The following is a 21986-nucleotide window of genomic DNA, read 5'->3' as shown; positions in this document are numbered from 1 at the left end:
CGGAGTATTTCATTTCACATGACTGTGTCTGATAACTGAAGGTTCTTTAATCCTCCAGAACATGTCAAATGCTTGAAAAACCATCTGATGTCTGGAACAAATGAAAAATATCCTGATCTCATTTCCTGCCAAGCAATGAAGTCCAGCTCTCTGGCAACAGCACCGCCAGGTTAAACATTTCCCTCTGGTTCCCAAAGCTCCTGATCTGCAGAGCTTGTTCTCATTCAGGAGTGTTGGGTTGTTATGAGGGAATCATGGGGAATTCCTTAAAATCAGAGATAAAAAATGCCACATCAGCGAGCACTTCAACTCCTCTGCTGTAATCACAAACAGTTCACATAAATTTCATTATCTTTATTACTCCTGAAATCACCAAACTGTCTGAAGAGCACTTAAAATATAATTTAAGAAAGGAAGAGCTAGCAATCACTCTCTCATGGCAAACGTGGGGTTTTCTTAGAGTTATTTTTCACCTCAGAAAAGGTGAGGTCTTCAGTACAACATCCATTTCAACTGCACTCCATGATCCTGATGGGTCCCTTCCAATTTAGTATATTCTACGATTCTGGGATTTGTAGCAAAACAATTTTTATTTTGCTTCAGTAAAATCATAGAGATACAAGCCATTAAAAAAAGCCCTCTAGAAATGAACCTGTGAATTGGTCACATATGGAAAAGTGGAAAAGCCCCAATATCCATCCCAGCCAGTGTTCTTCTTAAGAGAGAACACTCAGCCTTCCAGTTCCTAGCAATACCAGGAAATAAAATTGCCTCTGTAGAAGTATTCAATAAAAATATTCCTTTACCTCCACTATTTATTGACTGAAGAGCCTGTTGCAGTCTTATTTTTTCCAGCACAAGTATTGGCACCTCATACTCCAGCTGCTGCCCTGACTGGCTTATCCAGGGGTTACTCCTTTGCTGCAGGACCTTTGTCTGGACCAAGCCAGAGGAGCCCATCAAGCATGAACCATCATCAGTGGCTCAATTAGAAATGAGTTTGGAGAGGCAAGTAATGATTTGGATTAAACTCATTAGACTGCACCTCCTGCTCACAGGCTCAAAGTATATTTTAGGCCCATTCAAGTTAAGAACCCAGAGTAAAAGAATGGGATTCAATTTTTTATAAGTAAATCAAGACCCCAAGAAAAACCAAAGAGGTTTCTATTTTTGTGTGCTGCTGGTAATGTTTTAAGAAGTGCAGTTCAGGCCTAATGTCTTACATGCCAAGGAGATGGAGAAAACCCCACCTCTGTGGCAATTTCATACTCTTAACAACTTTGTGTAGCACTGTTAGGACCTTCTCACAATTCTGTTCTCTAAAACGTGACGCAAAAGCAGAGTACAACAATAAACTTGTTTATTTACAGTTCCAGCAACAGTGCACAATTGAACGTTGCTCAATAGCAAGAAAATATTTAATGTTGTTTCATCTCTTGTGCTGCTCTCTCTTTCTCTAGCTCAGCCTTGCATCTCTATGACAATCACTACACAAACCACATCATTCTGCAGCCCACACAGGCAGTTAACAATTTATCCCTGTTGTCTCCATCACATCCACTTAGGAGAGCAGCTATCATTCCTGCTTTGAGGCTCTGCTAATACAAATAATTAATTTCATCCCTTGAGTCCCAAAACCAGTTTCCACTGTCCCTTTAATTACTTGGACAAACAGATTGGGGTTTTCTTTTCTGTGCCTTTTATGCCACAGATCTTTTACTGGAATTCAAGAAACAGTCTGAATATTCCCCATGAAATGGAAGTTAGCAGTGAATCATGTCACAGCCCTCCACACTACACACTGCATTGTGAAATTCCAGATTTGTCTCAGCTGCTTCACTGGCACCTGTTGAATGCACACCTGATGATCACTTGGGGTTCAGCCCTATTAAAAGCTCTGCTGCTCTTATTAGGTCTGCATTGCCCTTACAGGAGGGAAATTTCTCTTGCCCCATCAGAAAAATCCCACACAACACAGACAGTAGAGTTCAACCCCCAGGAATAACAGTCTAGGTTTTACTTGAATTCAGCTTTTTTGCCCCTTATTCTTCTTTTCAATGAAAAGATTGAAGCTGTTCCTGAGATTCTTCTCAAACACTGACCTGACATCTGTCACTGAACACCCTGCCTGGCTTTCAGGCTGACACTGGGATTTCTTTTTAGCTCGGAGCCACATGACGTCTCACAGGGCTCACCTTCACAAAAAGAGAAAATATCCTGTGGTTGGTTTAGCCAAGATCCCCAAACAGGGGCACAAACGAAACTCAGGATTCAGATTATCACAGCTCAGTGAAGGAATGATGTGAGCCTAAAGCTGAATTTCAATACAAGCAAAGCACCTTTGATTATCTCATTATTTGACCATGCCTGCATGGGAAACATGTTGTGCCAGGAATAGCACAGTGTGAGTAATTCAAACTCCTCTCATGAAGTTAATATTTAACCTGAAAATTCCCTATAATCCACGGAAATTCACAACAAATCCAAAAGGGCTACTTTGTCTCAGAAAGAAAGAATAAAGGCATGAGCTGTCTTTTTTTGTTATTTACAGAAAAAGCCAAACCATTCTATTAGATCATTTATGGGCTTTAACTGGGATAAACCATGATGCATCCTGAAAGGACTCTCAAAGATTCCAAATAGGAGAATTACAGTTTTCTATTCATATGTCTCCCAAACTCACAGGAGCTGCAAATATTATGCTTTCTCACATCTTACTGCCAAAGCTGAACCCCAGGTTAAGTGGATACAGCTTTCTTTCAGAGCTGTGCCAGATCAACTCTGAAAATTGTATAAATCTGATCCCAAGAGCGTGTGTTTTATATGATTTATAAGCTTTGTTCATGTTTATAACAAATCACTGCCTTCCAGAAGGCAAATTTAAAAAAAAACCAAAAAACCCTCATATTTTGCACTTATTTTTGCATTAAAAGCAGGACAAATGTGTGATGTTGTAGTTATATGATATACATCAATAGCTAATTAAATCAGCCACATATATTTCATTGCTTAACACTGCAGGTGGTCTGAACAAACTGTTTCCAGCTCACATTCCAGAGCCTTGTAACAGAACTGGGATCTTCATTTCTCCCTCTTCCCCCTCTGAGTTCCATTACAAGAGTCAGTCCATTTTGAGGGCGATAAGAACTTCCTCTCTTTCATGTATAGGATGATCTGACAGAAAATTGTGACAGACTAAGAGCATAAAGAGGTCGGTGTGTTATAAACAAGCTGTGAATTGACTTTGTTTGATAATCTAAATATAACCATAATACCTGAGAACAAGAGAAAAATCCAATGGACTAAATGCAAAAAATAATGAACATGCAAAATTCACTTTTTCTGTCACACCCTGACTTCTGTGGAGCCATCTCTGCATTTTTAGTGACAGGTATTAACCCAGGATCCATGGATTTAGTTGGGTAAACAACCATTAAAAGGGATGAACTGAGGAGTAAGCCACTTTTGTCACTAATCACCCTACACTCACTGTCAGGAATGAAGAATTTTCGAATGAAATCTTTGAACGAAGAATTCAAAAAGATGCATTTGATTTCTAGCAAAATTTTCCTCTGTGCATGTAATCAGCATGGCACAATTAAGATACATTCACTAAAAGATGGAAGGAGGAAGCAAAAAGGAGTTTGGATAACAACTTTTTAAAAGGCATCACTGATTGTGTTATTTGTCCTGGGACAAAACCAGTGGCTTTAAAGCAAGGTGCACAACAAAAAAGGGCTGGTATTTACATTTATAAGCACAGGGTGCTTGTGAAGCAGTGACAGTCAGCCCACAGACTCACTCACTTTGCTGAAACAATTGGGAGAGAGACAAGGAAAGTCAGGTAAAAAAGACTTGGACAGAAAGCATTCTACAAAAAAGAAGCCACATCTGGAAAACCCAGAAGGAACCACCAGGCATTTCTTCATAGAAAACCCCATACATCCTAAAGAAGCTATGTAGACTTAAGGATTTGGCCTGAAAAAATACCAGGGTTTTTTTTCTAAACTTTCTTCTAAGAGTTTCTAAATAATCGGCAAGAATACCTCCAGTGAAGCTAAATAGGGAATTTAACATTTTATGATCCCAAATACTTTCTGAGTGTGTGCCAACACACAATAAAAAAAGCAAAACCCATCAGAAATTACTTTTTCTCTCTTTTGGTGGGTTAGTACTCCAACAATTTAAATTTATACGCTCATTGTGGTTTATCACAGCCTATTACAGCACAGAAGGGAAAACATAAACTGCATTGATTACCTCACAGTATTGATAGTCAGAGCCAGCAGAAGCTGACAGGTGAAAAGATAATTAGGGCAGTGATGAACCTCACTGTCATGTATCTGCCTAGAAATACCTTGTTACATTATATTGAGAAAACCAAAATTTGCTTCCTTTCATAACTATATTCACTTGATTTTTTTAAAATTTTATTTTCCAGGCCAAGAAATACAACCCAACAAAAGAACCAAAATCAGACTGACTAGGAAAGAAAATTTACTCAAAGGCCAGTTGCTATTGAATTTTTCCAAGGACTTCTTTACTCCCTGAGGAACATGTTAGGAACAGTGATTAGGAACAGTGAGAGTGAGTATCAAAAGTGAATTGGAAAGCCTGCCACTCTTACCAGCAGGGAGACTAAGAAAAATAAGGATCTTGGCTGTTACAGGAAACAATGTTCAGTAAAATATTTCCACGTCTCAGCCCCAAAATGATGCATGCAGAGAGGCCAAGTGGCTGCTGCCCATCTTTCCCCCCAGGAGAATGCAGTACTTTGGGTCTCCATCATCAAACCAACAACCAGTTTTTATCAAATTCGTAGGAATGATGATCTTATGACTAATGACTTAAATATAATGACTAGATCTTATGACTAATGATTAGATCTAATGACTTCTGGCTCTGTCACATTTGCATTAAATTAACCAATGTGTTGAAAGCCAATGAGGAGGTTGGGTAGTGATAAATGGCTGAGCAGGCAGACATGGAGACTGTAAAATTTGTCCCCCAGGAAGCCAGGCTAAAAATAATAAAAAAAAAATCCACCAACTAGGTGAACAATCAATTTATTTTAAATTTCTCTGGCAACCATTTCCCTCCAGAGCAGGTAACAACTCCCCAATCAAAGCATGTGAGCAAACAAAGTTCAATTTACAGCAGTTCCATGTCAGCAGGAATTAAGCCAACCTGCTATTTATGAGCCTTTCCACCCTTCCTCATTGTACAGAGTGTCTGACACGGTGCATCCTAAATCCTATCTCTGCCGAAGTAGGACACAGATGGAAATGGGAAATCTGTACCCCACTGAAGAGACTGCTGCAGTGCAATTGCACTTTGGAGAGCGGGTGGAGATTGTTGGAGGTGGATAAACATGTTTGAGATGCAGGACAGAGGACTTGTAATAAAGAAAAGTTGTTTTCCTACTTAGCAGCAAACCCTGGCTGTGCATTTACTTGCATTTTATTTGTTCATACAATCACAGAATCGTGAAACTTGGAGAAGGGCTTTAAGCTCAAATCAAACATGGTCATTCTGAATATCTGGGTCTCTACCTGTGAAATTGTAATTCTGATGTAAAACTCAACTAAAAATTTTATCTAAATGAAGTAAATTCCAATATTGATGCTTTAACAAAAACCAAACAAAGAAGTGAAAGCATATAAATAAAAAAAAATACTCTGTAGGCATCCTCAGTAAGCCTGAATAAAAAGCAGGCTCTCTTTTTGCATGAGAAATCTCAGGCATTAAAAATTTAGATGGGAAGCAGAGCAAGATACTTTCTGTGCACAGAACTGAACATTGGAGCCTCTTTCTCTCCAAGGTGATTTGCTCACCAGAGCACTCCTGTGATGGAAGGCTGTTTTCCCAGGCCTCCATGTGACAAATGCCACAAAACCCCCACTTTTCAGTGACCACATTTTTACCATTTCATCTGAACCTACAAAAGACACTCATGGTCCTGCCTGGTGTTTATTAACACACCAGGAGAGACTTCAGGGACAGACAAAGTGAATGGCAGAAAACTGGGAGAAAGAATGCAGATGTGGGGGAGGACTCACACAAAACATGTGGAGGAGCTAATGGCTCCATATTAACACCAAATTAAATGGAGTTTGAATGAGCGTTTTCCCCACAGGAGATAAGGCAGTAAAAATGCTACTTGCTGCAAGTAGGAACTACGTGAAGAGTTGGGGAGACTTTCCTGAATCTTTGAGACACAGTTTGTGTCAATGGAATTTTTTAGCAAAATGCCATTATATAAATACTCAGTATTCTGTAATCTGCCAGATTTCTTCACCACCCAGAAGCACAACTTTCTATCTCAATCTCTCCCTCTGAAGGGGTTGGTAGATCTCAAACATTTGAGATCTATCGTTACATATTCAAAATAAGGTTGAAAATTGGGCTTGGATTATGTAGCTGAAGTGTTAATTTTTATTATTATTAGGAATTCTGAGCATCAAAAAATCCTTAGTCAGGTATTTGACCCCAAGTTTAAAAGAGGAGTCACCAAACTATGGAAACTTCTCTCCAAAAGCAGATGATAAAATCCACATTAGTTCAGATTGGTTGGATGAAGGACAGAATGGGGGCATCGCTATTGAATTTTTCTGCTGCTGATTACCTGTGACTGAGAAAGAAAACTCTGAGATGGTCTGTTCTTGGCATGGAAAAGGGATTTAAGTAGCATCTCAAGGCCAGAAATTCAAAAGGTACCTATAGAAGAGTGGCCAAAAATAGCATATTTTTGTAGGTGATACTAAGCACTTGGCCCTATCTATGTAGGCCTTCCATTAACTGGTTTCTCCAGAATTGAATTTATACTTCAAAGGATTAGATTGTCAGGTTGCCATTTTAGCACAGTTAAATTTTCTAATATTAAGGGCCATAAATTAAATCTGGTTCAGTTCGAAATCTAGTTATGTATTTAATTCCATTAACTTCTTGGCACGGAAAATGTACGCAGACAATTAGATGCTCTGTACACTTGTAACTAATAGCAATATTTATTTAAAAGTGTTTTTTAGAAAAGTCCTGTCTTTCTTTCCCCCAAAACCAAGAGTTTCATATTTTTTCCTGGTGGCTTTTCCTATTTATCTCTTTGTTCCAGAGCCACAAAGAGTAAAGATGGATAGAGCCAATCCCTGTGTAGTTCTTAGGTTTGTCTTGCAGCCTCTTTCCCTTTTATTTTGCTTGTGTGGATGAAGTTAAATCTGCATGCAGCTGAGTAGAAGCCCAACCATTTTATCAGTAGTCTACTATAAATTATTAATTCTTGTGACTTATTAATGCATATTCAATGCAGAAACCTTTAGATGCTGAATAAACATTCTGCAGCTGGACAAGACTTTAAACACCACTTTTCTTTAAATGCAAAGCAAAAATAAACAGTTTCCATGTAGTATAGGAGCTGTGGCATGGTAACAATGACCTCTTTTTGTGTTTCTAATTCTCATATATCTAGTAAGGCTAGGCAAAACAAAAACACAACAACAACAAAAAACCCCCCTCCACGACTCAATTTCTTCTGTGAATTAGAGATACACAATTAATCTGTGAATCCATGTGAAACACAACAATTTAAAAACAATAAGCCTAAGGCACCAGGTGAGACCAAAGAAATATTGTCAGCAAACTTTGCCCCCTGGATTGCCAGGTAACAGACACTGCTTGGGAAGCAACCACACAGAATGTGAGCCTGGAACTCCCATTCTGGTTTGGCAGCATCACAACTTCTAAAGGGAAGTTGTTGTGCTCTCAACACACTTTTGCTCACAATAATCTGGTTGCATTGTAAGACACCGGAGTTTTAAACTTCACCAAAGAGAGGAAAAATATCAAAGTGATCTCTACAAATTCTACCTTCTGGAGCTAGATTGGTTTTATCCCATACTTAGTAAAAAGCATACAACCATCTCTGGGTTTAACACTCCTCTTGCATAACTAGGTCAGTTTTTAAGCTGCTGGATAACCAAGATAAAGCATTTCTAAATCATAACTGGACAGCTCTCATAGAACGTGACAAGTGAAGTAAGTGATGGTATCATCGTGGCAGAGAAATGTCACATTTCTTCAGATAGAAAGGAAAAACATGCACATACCACTTCAAATGTACATTATTTATTGTTATTACAAGCGTTTAAATGAATTGACATGTAGAGCAGTACAAGGCCAGGCCAGATGCAGGGAAACACAAAGAGATTGCAGCTGCTGCTGATTCAAGAAGCAGCCTGCAGGTGCTTTTTAGCTAAAATTCTAAAATTCCCTTTCAATTTGGAAATGATCTTGGCTCAAAGCACTCAGGGACAGCATCTGTACACAGATAACACTCGTGCCAATTGCTTCCCATGAACTCAACCACTTGGCTGTGCTGGTGCTGCAAAATGTACCTTTCAAATTAAAAAGATATGGTTTTAAAACTCTCTGTTTTGAGGCAGAGTATCAAAACCTGCAGCACTGAGTTTTACTACAACTGCTGGGCTTAAACACACAGCACTAAGGAAAAGGCTCCTTTCTCAACATTCCCTCTGCAAGTTCATTCCAGACAGGGCAGTGAGACACCTTCAAGTCTGATTTTTTGGGAGATTCAATGACCACTGTATCACAGATACCTAAGAGAGGATTCCTTTAAGGTCTAGTTCTAAAAGAGCTGGGAATAAATGTGCATATGTCTCCTCCTGTTGTATCTTCCTCTTGCTCGGACTTAAGGAAAAAAAAAAAATCAGCGCAAACTCCCATAAACCTGAAGCTGTGTTTAAAAGGAGACCCTGGATTCAATATTTTGCCTGTCATATACTTTTGCTTCTACTCACAGAACTTATGAATTACATGCACACTTCCAATAGGAGGAGAAAGGAAAGGTTGATTATGAAGGAAAAAAACTGGGGTATGCAAGAGGTTATTTGTCATTTAACGGATGCACTGAACACCGCAATTTCTGCTTCAGCACCCTTTAAACCTTCGAATAAAGAGAATTATTAGTGTAATTACTCTTCCTCCCTCCATCTTCCCTCAGAGATGCTACTTTGAAGTTATATTCTAGATATTATTTTTTCTACGTGAACACATCCACACACCTCAGGGTGTGAGCTTCAAGTCATTCTTCAAGGCCTTCAGTTCATTTTCATGCTAAGTTGTTTCATTCTTTCTTGGGGCAAGAGAGCATGACTGGATACCTCCCTGACATCCACAAAAAAGCTTGGAATTAGTTTGCAATTCTTTCTTCCCTTTTGCGCTGGAAACTGTCACCCTGGAATTAGTAATACTCCTCAACCAAAGCAATTAAATCAGTGAGAAGCAGGAGTGGGTTTCACAGAAGCTTCACCAGAATCCCAGAATCATTTAGGTTGGAAAAGCCCTCTAAGATCATGGAATCCAACCATTAACCCAGCACTGAACCACAATTCTGTACCTATTAACTACAAGTAAAAAGGCACAGATGAGTTCCAACGTGTGCTCTCAGGAGTGTTGAAGTTTTAAAGCTTTTTTCCTAGATCCAGAAGGAAATTTTTCAACATGAATTGTGATTCTGTGCAAGAAAGGATTATTAACTCATAAGCAAAAGATAGACCTAATGAATTATTTAAATCTGTTCTGAAAACAGCCCATTCCATAAGCATTTAGGCAGATAAATATAACACAGGACATTTTTGTAGCTTCACCAACCCTGTGAAGTGACCAAGCACTAAAAGCACCTGCCAGCCTTTAAATACCAATATTTAATAGCAGCTTTTAAAATGTTTATTCAAGCTAACTTAACACTGGGCTGAGAGTCAGTACACAGTAAAAAAAACTCAGCTGCATTTATATGATTTTTCGGTTTCATGATACACAAAGCACTGGGCTGCACTTCTCCAACTTCGAGCTTGGAGCAGGCAGTGGCACTAAATGAATAAAATTCCTGCAACTTCACCACAAAGCCAGAACATGTGCCTCGACTTTCAGATATGCATCCCCTCTCAGAGGCAGGAAGCAATTACTTCTATTTCTTCCCTTTCAATAACACACTTCCATCTGCATAATGCAGTTCTGGGACAGATTATTGGAATTCCTCACCACAGCAGCAGCAAGCACACAGGCTAGCTTGGGCTCAGCCTCTCCTGCTGATCCCACACGCTTGTAATTACACAGGGACAGTCATCAACCTGCTGGAAAAGATCAGGGATCCTGCAAATTCCCACTCTGCATCTTCCTGGTTTACTCCAGGCAAGTCAGGCTGCTGTCAATCTTGTCAGAGCACACAGGTCCAGGAAGAGTCAACAGCCACAAAACTCAGCTGATTGCCTGAAGGACTGAGGAGGTGAACACCGGGGGGGGGAAACAAAACGCATTCTGTATGTATAGGATATCCTTGAGCTGGTAAATTTTATCAAGATCGGGGTTTGGAAGAAGATTTTCAGCACTTTTTGATAACCAGCTCAATCTCACAGATAAGAAATCTTATGACATTCAAGTATTTTTCATTTAGAAATTTAAGGCCACAGCAACCACATTTATCAACCTAACAAAAGCACCTGAAAGGAGCTGCAATATAAAATTTACAGCCAAAACACACAAACGGCAAAAAACCACAAACAACCATTTCAATCAGAAAGCTTTGTGGCAACTAGTATCTAATTTGGGGTATTTTGCCAGCTTTTTATGAGCCTGTATTTCATTTTGTCATAGGATTTTCCAAATTGAAAATGGCGAAGAGATCATTTAACATACTACAACTGAAATAATTCTTAATACTGTTGTTGATTCAACAGTGTACTGGACTCCTGCCAAGACCAGAAGCTATATTCAATTAGTTTAGGAACATATGTCTTCATGTGTTGGGAAGAACCAGGGTGCAATTAAATGCACAAAAATTATTCAGCAGATGGAATCAAATTAATGTGTTCCTGTGTCTCATGTTCATAGAGTTGTGGTTATTTTTTGCCTAAAAAAACCAACCAAAAAATACCCATAAGCCTAAAAAGATACATGAATACTTTTTTTTTCCTGTTGAGATGAGAAGATGACGATCAGAAGTTGTTTTGAACACAAGGAATACATTTTTATGGTCTGTATTTCCTCAGTTCCAATGTATACAGTGTAGAGCATTTCTAGCCAGGGAAGCAACAAGTGAAAGTCTTTTGAAATATGCAGGAATAAAAATAACAAAGATATGCATGGATTAAAATTCTGCCCCACTCCAGGGTTTTTTCCCGCAGCTTGAAAAAGACTTGTCTCCACCCTCAGCATTCAGTCCACTCTGCTTCACCTGGGACCAGAAAACTGATTAAAATAATTAAGGATAAATACATGCTTAGGTGCGCGGCCGCATCCTCGGAAAAGAAAAACCCCAGCGTGCGTCTACTCCAACCCCGGAGCACGTGAGGAGAGTGAAATGTAGATGGCTGAACCTCCCTGACAGTTTTCTCAGGGTTTAAAACCCTTTTGACAAGCTCTGTGCAAAAGACTTTTGAAGCACGAGGTGAGGCCGTGCGGCAGAACCTGGTTAAGGAGCAGACAAAAGAGGAGGAATGAGTCACCCCTTTTAGAGCCTCGAGAGAAAGTGTCATGTCCCACACTTCCCCGGTGGGAATCACACAGCCTCAGCGAGAGAGGCAAACCACCGGAGCAGACAATCACTCTTAGTCACAGCTTCAGCTTGCTGAAATTCCAAGAGGAGCCTAAAATCAGGGAAAGTGAATTCCCAGTCTGAGAGCTGGGAAATTTTCCTCTGTTGGGAAACAGGGGACGTTCAGCACTACCAAAAAGAGGCCTGGGCTTCACTGCACACGTCCTTCTGCTCACATCTTGCACTCCGTGGCAGCTGAGCTTCTAAATGAAAACCTCTACTTCTATTACTGATACGGAAATAGATGATCACAGAAGTGAAATATGTCTATTAGTGAGTTCTAGACTGTGGAGAGGCCCCGCTGGCAGCAGGAGGGACCTAAAAGCTCTTTTAGGAGCATAACAGTAATCTGAGAACTCACGGGTTTAGTGTTTAAATTGAAACCATATTTTCCGAAAAAAAAAAAAAATTCCTTTATAGCACAGACCAAGCAACTCGTAGGCCTTTTCTCAGAATGCAGACTGAGAAAAAGAGGACATTAGGCAGGGCAGAAACTCAGCTGTTTCTATGAGGAATTGCTGCTTCCCAGATTTTGCAGCTGCAGGCCCTCCTAGCAGCCCAGTATCTCCAGCTCCAAAATATCCCCACCACCCCCAGTTTCTCATTGTCATCACTGGGTGTTGGGGGTTAGGTTTGTTCCTCCTTTCTCTAAAGAATTTTTTCCCCATAAGTTACCAAGGAGACCAAGTGTTGGATACTTGAGAGTACTTAACCGAAACAAAGAGGTGGACAAAGTTGGAAGGGGGAGATAACGCAGGTAAAAGACAGAGCTTGAGGCAGCTGCGGGCTTTTCTTTTTCCGGCGTTCGGGGAGAGAGAGAACGGCTGTTGCTGGCTGGAAGAGTTTCACTGTGGCCAAAGGGATCCAGTCCTGGGAAATCTACTATCACCGGCTCTGCCTCGCCTTCGGCTTCTTCGGCGCTGCTCCTCTTGCTACAGCGTGACCCTGCACCCCCTGCGCTGCCGAGACATCCTGCCCCTGCCTGCCGGGACACCCTGCCATCCCAGCTACCAGCCCGAGACTTTTCCACTGTTTCAGCTTGGTGCTCTGAGGATCCTGCAGGAACACCGAAACCAAACTGCCCTGGGTTTTGTGAAACAAAACCCTCAAGGTTCTTGGTACTGTTTTCGTTTGTTATTAATGCTGTAGTTGTTTGGTGAGGGTTTTTTTTGTGTTTGTTTGCTTTGTATTACATACTAGTAAAGAACTGCTATTCCTATTTCCCAAATCTTTGCCTAAGAGCCTCTGATTGTAATTTATAATTGAAAAAGGAAAAGAAAGGGGGTGGAGGGGGTTTACACTCACCATTCCAAAGGAAACTGCAGTTTTTTGTTGTTTTTTTTTTATTACCTGACAGATACCTGTCTTCCCAAACCAAGACACTGGGGCACAGCTTTGACCAGTGCCCTGTAACTTTTCCATATCCACCTATCCAGCTGGCAATTCCTTTGTATTTGCCCTGCATGATGAGTTTTTCCCCACCTGAGTAAAACCCTCTCAGTTTCACATTAGCCAAAATTTAATGAGCAAACATCTAATAATATCTTCTAATCATGGCACCAAATCATTAATCTCTATCCATCCTGAAAATTGTATTTTGTGCACAGCTGCTTGTAGTTGACCCCTTAGCCATCTTTCTAGCCAATTCTTTTCCACCTTCAATAATCATTTCCTGTGGAATGCTAAAGCAATATTTAGTTTCAAACCAAACAGATTGATTCTCCTGCATTATTTTTGCTTTTAAAAATACAGCTCATGTCTGCCATTAGTCTTCCCAAACCAGCATGAAAAAATCCATTTATACTAGTTCCCATTAATTTTCAGGTTCCCACCTATCTTTCTTAAATTCTGGGTTAAAACTTCCCACTGAATTGTCCATTAGAAAACCAGCAGCTGCCTCACATTTTCTCTTTCTGAGCACAGATGTCATGTTCACCACTCATCTTTCCTGCTGGCCTATACTCTGACTCCTGTGAAATCCAAGAACCACAAATGCTGTTTACCAGCTCTGTGCTTCACTGCCAGGCTCATTTTCAGCAGGCACCTGATCGCTCACGTGCATGCCATGGAACTCCGGCACAAAGCACTCCTTTTTCTCTTCAGACTCAAAGAACAAGTGGTCCTACACGCTGGGGGAGATATGAATGTCTTAAATGTACCCCAAATATCAACAGGAATTAGCATATTTTTTAATTTCCCCCCAAATCCTACAGATCTCCACAGCCTCCTTTGCTGACGTTTGAATTTTAAATGTACTTTGCACATTTAATTTTGATGGCTGATAGTCCTGCAGGTATCTGGGCAATATTCAGTCCCCACAGAAAGCTGCCATCTCATCCTCAAGAAAATAAAACATCCCAAGTCTCTCCTGGTACTATCGTTCTTTTAAAATTACATTCAAAACCAGTTCATGACTCTGAGTTATTTCTCCAGAGGAATCCCACTGAAGTTCACCTAAGCTGCAATGGCTTGCAGCATTTTTCACACCGTGTCATACCTGTTTCAGCAAGACTCTGGCTGTACCACTTGTTCCAGCAGTAATAACAATAAATTGCCTCTTTTCTATTCCTCAAACACGGGCTTGTATTGCCTCCTTCAGCTGTCAACACTGTTATATAGATTTTCTCCTAACAAATCTATCCACCCTTGCCATGAGCCCCCACTGACTCAGATCTCTCAGGTGGCTCTAAGCCTGTAAAGTGATCCTTGCCTTTCATCCCTCAAAACATTTGTAACTCACTGTGACACTGACGCTGGGCATATTTAATGAGTTCCCTCTTCTCACCTCTGTGGATTGGTCTTTCTTTCCTTCCACACACTGGGTGCTTCTGGCTTTTCCCTCTCATTTTTTCTAAGAGCAGGACTATTCTGTGTACTCCCCAACCAACCACAGCAGCAGCTCTGGAATTCCCACACAGCAGAATCTCCCTGTGCCATACAAGTGTTTATCCCTGACCAGGAACAGGAGAAAATGGAGGAACACTTTCTTTGCACATCTCCTGGTCTGTCAAAACAGTTGCTCTGCCTGCCAGCACTCACTACCTTCACGACTGGCATATTTCACTGGTGTCAGTGAGACCCAAAAGCCACCAACTGCTTGGGGAAAAAAAAAAAAATTAAGTATGAATGGAAATGAGTTTCACCAAGGCAAAACAAATTCTTGTATTTCACCATCATATTGAGGCCCATGCAGGAAATCCATGGCACTGGTACCCTTTTAGAAGCCCTGTCAGAGGGCTGAGGGAAGAGCCCTGAGAGGACTGCAGCTCTCTCTTGGTCCAGCCCCAGGGAAAATGTGGCAAGAGGCTGGGAGAGATCCCAAATACAGACTAAACTGCTCTCTCGCATTTCTCTTAGCTGCTATTTCAGCCTCTGAAGATACTGCTTACCAAACTTTATCCCAGGCAGTTTCTCATTCTAGAATCATATTCCTTGCCAATTCTCCATTCCTCAGACTTTTTAGCACAGGCTTAGCCTCCATCTTCTCCCAGTCTTCCCAGTTTATCCTCAGTCCCACTCATCTTCTAAACTCATCCCTACTTTTTTTTTGTTGTTATTTGAGCATTTCACCTGCTCTACTCCTCATGGTGCCTCCCATTTCTCTGTCCATTCTTCCTATTTCTTCGCCTCATTCAGGCTCTCTCCTTCCTTAACTCATCCCTCCATACAGATGCAGCCCCTGGGTTATCACTGTTTCTCTCCAGTTCCTGTCCCTCTTCCATGGCTGTGCATAAGGCCATGGTTCAGCCCAGCCTGCTCCCTGACTCCAGGTGAACCCACCATCCAGCTTCATTAGCACTGGAGAAAAATGTCTGGGATTTGCACTGGATTTCAGACAGTCAGCTGAGGGAACAAGTGCAGTTAGAGAACTGACAAACAGAACCAAATATGGCATATAATTTGGGTACGTTTTCAAAAAAACCCCTCTTTCTCAAAAGCACAGGAGCACTATCATTTTTCTAATCAAAGCCCACCAGAATAAAAAAAAAAAGAAAACCAACTAAAACAGAAAATATCAACACAAATCGTTTCAGCAAGTGCTTAATAACTTGAGTGAAGTTTCTAATAGTGGCAAGTGTCTGACAACAGTTTTATCCCAAGCAGCAGAAGCATTTTTATAGTAGAATCACAAAATGATTTAACTTGGAAAGGCCCTTCAAGATCATCAGGACCCAAACCCCCCCAGGATGGGCAGGGATGTCACCCACCAGACCACGTTGCTCAGGACCCCATCTAAGCTGGCCTTATCTTCTAATCAGGCTTAAATAAATATTAGTTGTGATCATACAACATCCATGAGCTGTATCAGTGCCTGAGAATCTTCACCAGAATTTATTAGAGCATAAGCAGTAAGGAAAGTGCAACTTGGTTTTCTTCCTGCATCATAAGCACTGAAACAGCCACGTTGCCTAAAGAGTAAACCACATCCCTCATTAATGGAGAGAGCATAATTACCTGCTTAATATACTTCCAATATGTATTTGTAAAGCCACAAGAAAGTAGCTTCTTTATAAAACATAACCTGACCTGTCACTCGAAGATCTTTCAGAAGAAAAGGTGAAGAGGTTTTTGGCACATCCATGGAAGATATTTAATATTTGCTGTTTTCAACTTACCCCAAATTTACTTAGCATGTGTTACTCCATTATGATTTAATTTGGACAAGAAAACTGCATGGCTGCTCAAGCAGCAAATTTAAAGTGTAAATGGATTCTTGGCTGCCAATGGCCCAGTTTCTGCTTCTGTTTCCATAGAAACCCATGTAGGAGTGGCAAGGAGGCATCACTTAAAATATGAACTTAAGGGTTTACTTCTCCCTTTTTCCTCCCTCTCATCTTCAAGAAAATGGGAGGCAGTTTAAATTTTCAGCCCCTTCTTTCTCACCCTTTGATTTTACTCCTGTAAGCATATGAAGCAATAATTCCACTGGCCAGCAATTTCCTCCGCTAAATTACAGATTCTGGACCGCAGGAAGTGTGTACTTTGAACAGGAGGGGGAATGCCACACTCTCACACACCTCACATATGTTTGGTACCGTGCCACAAACTGTTTCTGTCCAGTGAAATTCATACTGATGAAGGGATGTAAATAGAGAAGGTAGAAAAATCATCTTTAAAATGAGATGCACAACACTAAGCCTGCGTAAGAGGAAACTGTGACTCCTCAGGACAGATGCTACACACAGCTAAATTCACCTGCTAGGTTAATAATAATCCTCTCATTTATTAACCATTACTCTCACAAAATCCTCAACCCAGGGTTCAGTTTATGAATATCTGTGATGAGCCCCAAATGCAGTGTATTTCCTACAGTAATATGTCCTGTAACAAAAATATCACTTCACCAACATAAAAATTCAGTGAGTTTGTACATAAGAAATAGTTAAAGCCCTCAGATGTGGCCAAGCAATACTTTACAGGAGTGATAGAGACAAATGGGACCTGAACAAAGATTTCATGTTAAGTAAAAGACAAAGATATAGAGATAGGCAGAGTGTCTCACACAACTGGGTTTATTTAATTGCCAGCAAGATCCAGTGCACACATTCTGAGCCTGCTTTGGGCACTTCTTCAGCACTGAACCTTTCCCGCAGAAATGAGCCCCATATCACAATAGCAAACATCCAAACCCCACCTCCCTGAACCAAAGCAGGACAGGCAGGGAAATAGAGGAGGAACCAGTGAAGGCCACCATCTATCCACTCATCCTCTTTAGCAGGTCTTTTCCTTCTCATCAACCACATTTTTTTTCCTCCTTCCCATAGAATTCCAACACAGTAACCTACCCAGATATAAAATCCATGAGAGTTTGCAAACTTTCCTTACAGAAATGGGGGAACTCAAGTCACAGGGCACAAACCCCTCTTCACTTTTACTCCATAGCAGATGTCTGGAGTCTGAGCCAGTTATCTTCCACAAAAAGCACTTGCAGATAAAAAGCTTATTTTTTCCTGCTGGCATTCTTTGGCAGGCAACAAGGCCAAAATCTTTCTTCTCCCAGCATAAAAAAAGAAAAAAAAAGAAAGTAGCTACCAAGGGGACATAATTTCAGAAGCTAATTAAGCTTGCTCTCCAGAACACATACTGTTATCATCAAACCTGCTGCCACACAGTAAAAGAAACAATTCAAAAATGAATGAAATAAATAAAATGTAAATTTTCTTTACATGATCCACATTGTTCTTGAAGTCTGATCTCCCTGTTAGACACGTGTTTGCAAAGGAGAAATTTTTTTATGGCTCTGAGCAGAGCCATTGCTTATACTTTGCCTATCCATTAAAAAAAAAAAAAGACAGAAACAAATCTCAGTTGCATTTCTCAGTATTGCATAGGTTTGTGTTGCAATAACATAATATTTTTTGATTCACAGATTCATTTTATCATAAAGCAGCCCCACTGTTCAGCTGAGAGCAGGATTGCTAACTATGTTTTGCCTGAGAATTCCAAGACACCTAAATCTTGTGCAGACTAAGGGTAAGGATGCACTTATAAAGTGCCTTTGGATATTTATTTTTATTTATGCAGTGCCTGTAGTACTTCACAATTAAAGTAAGTGGGGCATCAAAACCTGTTGGGGTATGAGGGAATAATTATGCATCAGAATATAAGGAAACCAATTAAACAGCAAGCATCCGTCAGAATAACCCTCTGACACTTCCAGAAAAACAGACTTCTTCCATATTTGTGCAACACAAATGAAACAAACAATCCTTTGGAAAAATCCTTGAGATGCCATGGCAAGCCAGTAAAACCTGACTGTTCAACATAAAAGGCACTTTCTAAAATTTTGGCTTATCTCCAGGTTCTACTTGCTGGCTCTTCTGCTGTTCAGCTGTAAGATAATGACTGTGACAAGTATTTTTTCTTACATCACTAGTCCTAAATAACAGAGAGTTGTACAAATCCCTTCCAGTTGAATCCATGCTAATCACAGTGAAGGCTTTGCTGTAGCTATTTACAAGTACAGCAAATTTTTTGGTGGCACCTCTAAGGCTCAGGAGGCTTAAAAGGATGATTGCTGCATTTCGAAGTAATATTTTCCTTGATTCCTGTGGGTGACAGAGGGAAAAATGTCCTCTGAATAAAAAAAACACTTTCCACCTGAGCTCTAGATATGAAGGATTTCAAATCTCACCCATCAGCAATTTGCAACTCCACCCAAAGGTCAAATGATAAAGCAGAAAATTTAATATATTCGAAGAAAATACAGTAGCAGGGTATTTATTATCTAATATATCTGTCCTACACATTTATTAAAGTGAATTCCACCAGTTTATAAGCTGGGTCCTACAAGAAACTATGCTGAATACCTCACACCGATCACTGAAATCGGGGGGGGGGGGGGGGGTGTGCTAAAAATACATTGGTGGATACAATAAAACTACAATTGTAATTTTGGTACTCTTACAGAAAGGTTATGACTCATTCATTAAAATATTTAAATTAGCAAGCCTACTGCTAGCTAAGATGGCAGATGCTAACACAGCCAAAGACTCAACACTCTGCATTATGTATGACTAACAAATCTTTGTGTAGAATGATGTGTAAATATTTCATACCAAGCAAATAGGCTTTGCGGAAAGTAGCATGCTCTGAAACACACACAGATCACATCCCAAGTGTATTCAAAAAACCCCGATTATATCACACAAGCAGAGAAGAACCAGCTCACACATACTGAGTTCAGCTCACCATAAATGAAGATTTTTTTCATCTGCCAGGACTGAAAATCGAGCTTTCATAGTGAACTCCCTGTTTGCATCTCGAATTTGGAATCTCTACTGCCTACCTGTATTCTGAAAAAATACCAAAAAGGGTAATATGACCAATGAGGTATCTAAGAATTTTACATACCCTTTGTAATGCAGATCATTGTCCAGATACGAACAGAGCTTCAGGTAATTTGTTGCAGCAGCCCTCTCATTAGAGGTAGGAATGAGCCAAGACACAGACTACTATTTAACAACATGAAAAGGGTTTTGGTTTATTTCTCTCTACAATTCAGTTATCCTGACTCCAACTATTCACTAACTCTGACTACAGCAGGCTCCTACTGTAGGATCCAGGTGCAGACTCTGGCTGCTGGTTGTTTCCTGCTGGAATATGACTGCAAGTATTTCCTTGCTGCCTCTGACCACAGGCTTTTGCCTGGCTCAGCCATGGCTGCAAGCTCTAACCCCATCAGACCCAGACTGACCTCATAGCACATCTTTGACAGCAGCAACTCTCTTCCTTGTTTTGTTCTAAGTGTTTCTCTGGACCATTCATTCTTCCTCAGGACTCCTCTTGCTCCAGGTCCTCCTCCAGTATCTGCTCCTTCAAAATCCTCCCTCTGACCGGCCAACCCATCCCTTTTATCACACTTATCTTTATTAGTCACAGCTGCAACCCATTAAGGGCAAGGTTGTTCCTCTTCTTTGGTAATTAGTACAGCTGTGACTTTTCAGGGGCAAGGTCACCTGTAATCTTTTCTTCTACACCTGCAATAATTATTTTCATTATTTATTTATAAACTTGATGGTATGAAAATACAGACTGCTTCATATAAGACCTTCAAATTTACCACTTGGTTCTTACACTTTTAAGCTTTTCCTGCCCTCATCCTTTCCCACAAAAAATAAAAGCATTTTGAGTTCAGGGAAGGCTTTCCTGTTTTTCTGTATGCTCCAGTTCACGCTCCATTACTTCCTGCACAGAGATAGAAACATGAACCTCTGTTAAACCTACCAGAACAGCAGCATGGAGCGGACTCGAATCTACCACTGAGCTGCACTCTCCCTAAAAGTTCTTCCATTATCCTCTAATTTCCAGTTTAATTTTGCGTGTGTTCCATTACAGGGTTCACAGCGCCAGCGCCACGTCAGCACAGCCCCTTCAGCAGAGAGATGGGAAATGCTGATAAGAGGAGCTTTTCTGCTGTCTCTGAAGCATCATCCCTGAGCAAACAAAAGCTCCTTCACGTCAGCAAAGTGGCAACTGCACCGAAAATGTGGTTGTTGTATCAATGTCAACAGAGGGGCAGAACTGTCCGTGTCGGGCTGCTGTGACCACAGCACAAGGATGCTGAACGACAGAAGAGAAAATGCTGGATTTATTCTGTGGAAAACCTTTAACATCACAACAGGCACAGGAGCAGGAACATCACAGCAACAGCAGCAGCAGCAGCAGCAGGAGTTTTCTATTCAAATTCGAGGCTCACCCAAATATTAGTGCTGGTGTTTCTACACTCACTGAAAAAACAAGGTTTGGAGCTCAGTCTAATGACACATCAATTTTACAAATATCTTGGATGTGTGGAAGAAGAATCTGAGGTTCTGACAAGACCACATGAACAATCCAAACCTCAGCCACTTGGGAATGCTGTTTATTCTGAAAACAAGTTCTTAACTACTTTGTTTTAAACTACTAGAGTGGTCACTGGACTAAAGCAAAAAGCCACCAGGGCTTTTTCACTGACATGCAGAAATGCCATAATCCATTAACGGAAGTGCATTTCATTAGTGTCCCCTACCTCTCCATTTCCCATAAAATGGAAAATAATTGTGAGAAACAAAAATAATATCAAGTTCCTCATGAAAAGATCAAGAAAATATATTAAAATGTAGACCAATACTAAATGGCATCTCCAGGATTCAAGAAAATGTCTGCATGGTATTTTCCTAGAAAAAAAGTTATTCTGGAAATATCAGTTTACATTTTTTTCCCCCTTTTTCTATCAGGGTACTAATGTGCTTGGACTTGTAGATTCAGTTCTAGAGAAAAAGCTTTCTGTTCCTGTGTAATGATTTAAATCAGGCTGCTTGGTAATAGGAGAAACAGGGCTCTTAGCTTCAAAATCAAGGCTAGAATATTCCAGAGAAGTCACATGAAATTGGGCAGCTGAGTGGAACTACTGCCACAGTAGCAGTCAGGTTCCAAGAAATGGATATTAGAAGTAAGCATTTCATTGTCAGCTTCAGCTTTGGGAAGTCTGAAGTACTTGACACATGAAGGAACGTTTGATTCCTTTTCCTAGATTAGAGACCTGCTTTAGGGATGGTCTGTATGTTCCTCTGCAGCTCCATGCCTACCTGGCTTTTATCAATAAAATCACCGCAAAACCCACCTTCATCTTAATAGTTATCCCCAAAGAATGAAAAAGCCTGATTTCTTTCATACAGCAGTGAAGAAACTTGTCCCAGATGCCTCTGTTTCCTCCATCCTTCCCTTTTTGCAGCAATTATCTCACTCCAGGACATAGAGGCAAGTTGTTTTCTCTAAACACTCAGCAAAATGTTAGAAGAGACAAGACCCCTGAAGACTGACCACACCTGCCTCAGGGAACAGTTAAATCAACCCAAAAAACTCAGCAGTGAAATTCAAACCTGCCTCTGACTGC

General features: G+C 40.5%; 1 protein-coding gene and 1 long non-coding RNA gene across 8 annotated transcripts in view; both read right to left on the bottom strand.

Annotated features, from left to right (window-relative positions):
* Window positions 1–21986, bottom strand: part of SHANK2 (SH3 and multiple ankyrin repeat domains 2) — a 282608-nt gene that overhangs the window by 65024 nt on the left and 195598 nt on the right. The gene's annotated exons all lie outside the window — the stretch shown is intronic.
* LOC136292131 (uncharacterized) lies at window positions 18262–20022 on the bottom strand. Its single transcript, XR_010721834.1, has 3 exons — window positions 19806–20022; window positions 19301–19404; window positions 18262–18657 (listed from the first exon to the last, which is right to left on the bottom strand). It is a non-coding gene; the product is annotated as an uncharacterized lncRNA (long non-coding RNA).

This window comes from Chamaea fasciata, unplaced genomic scaffold (genome assembly GCF_029207755.1).
Source record: "Chamaea fasciata isolate MVZ Bird 193981 ecotype frontalis unplaced genomic scaffold, bChaFas1.0.hap1 SCAF_7, whole genome shotgun sequence".
Classification (NCBI taxonomy): domain Eukaryota; kingdom Metazoa; phylum Chordata; class Aves; order Passeriformes; family Sylviidae; genus Chamaea; species Chamaea fasciata.
The sequence above is the reverse complement of the archived record's forward strand: the minus strand, read 5'-3'. Positions and strand labels throughout refer to the sequence as shown.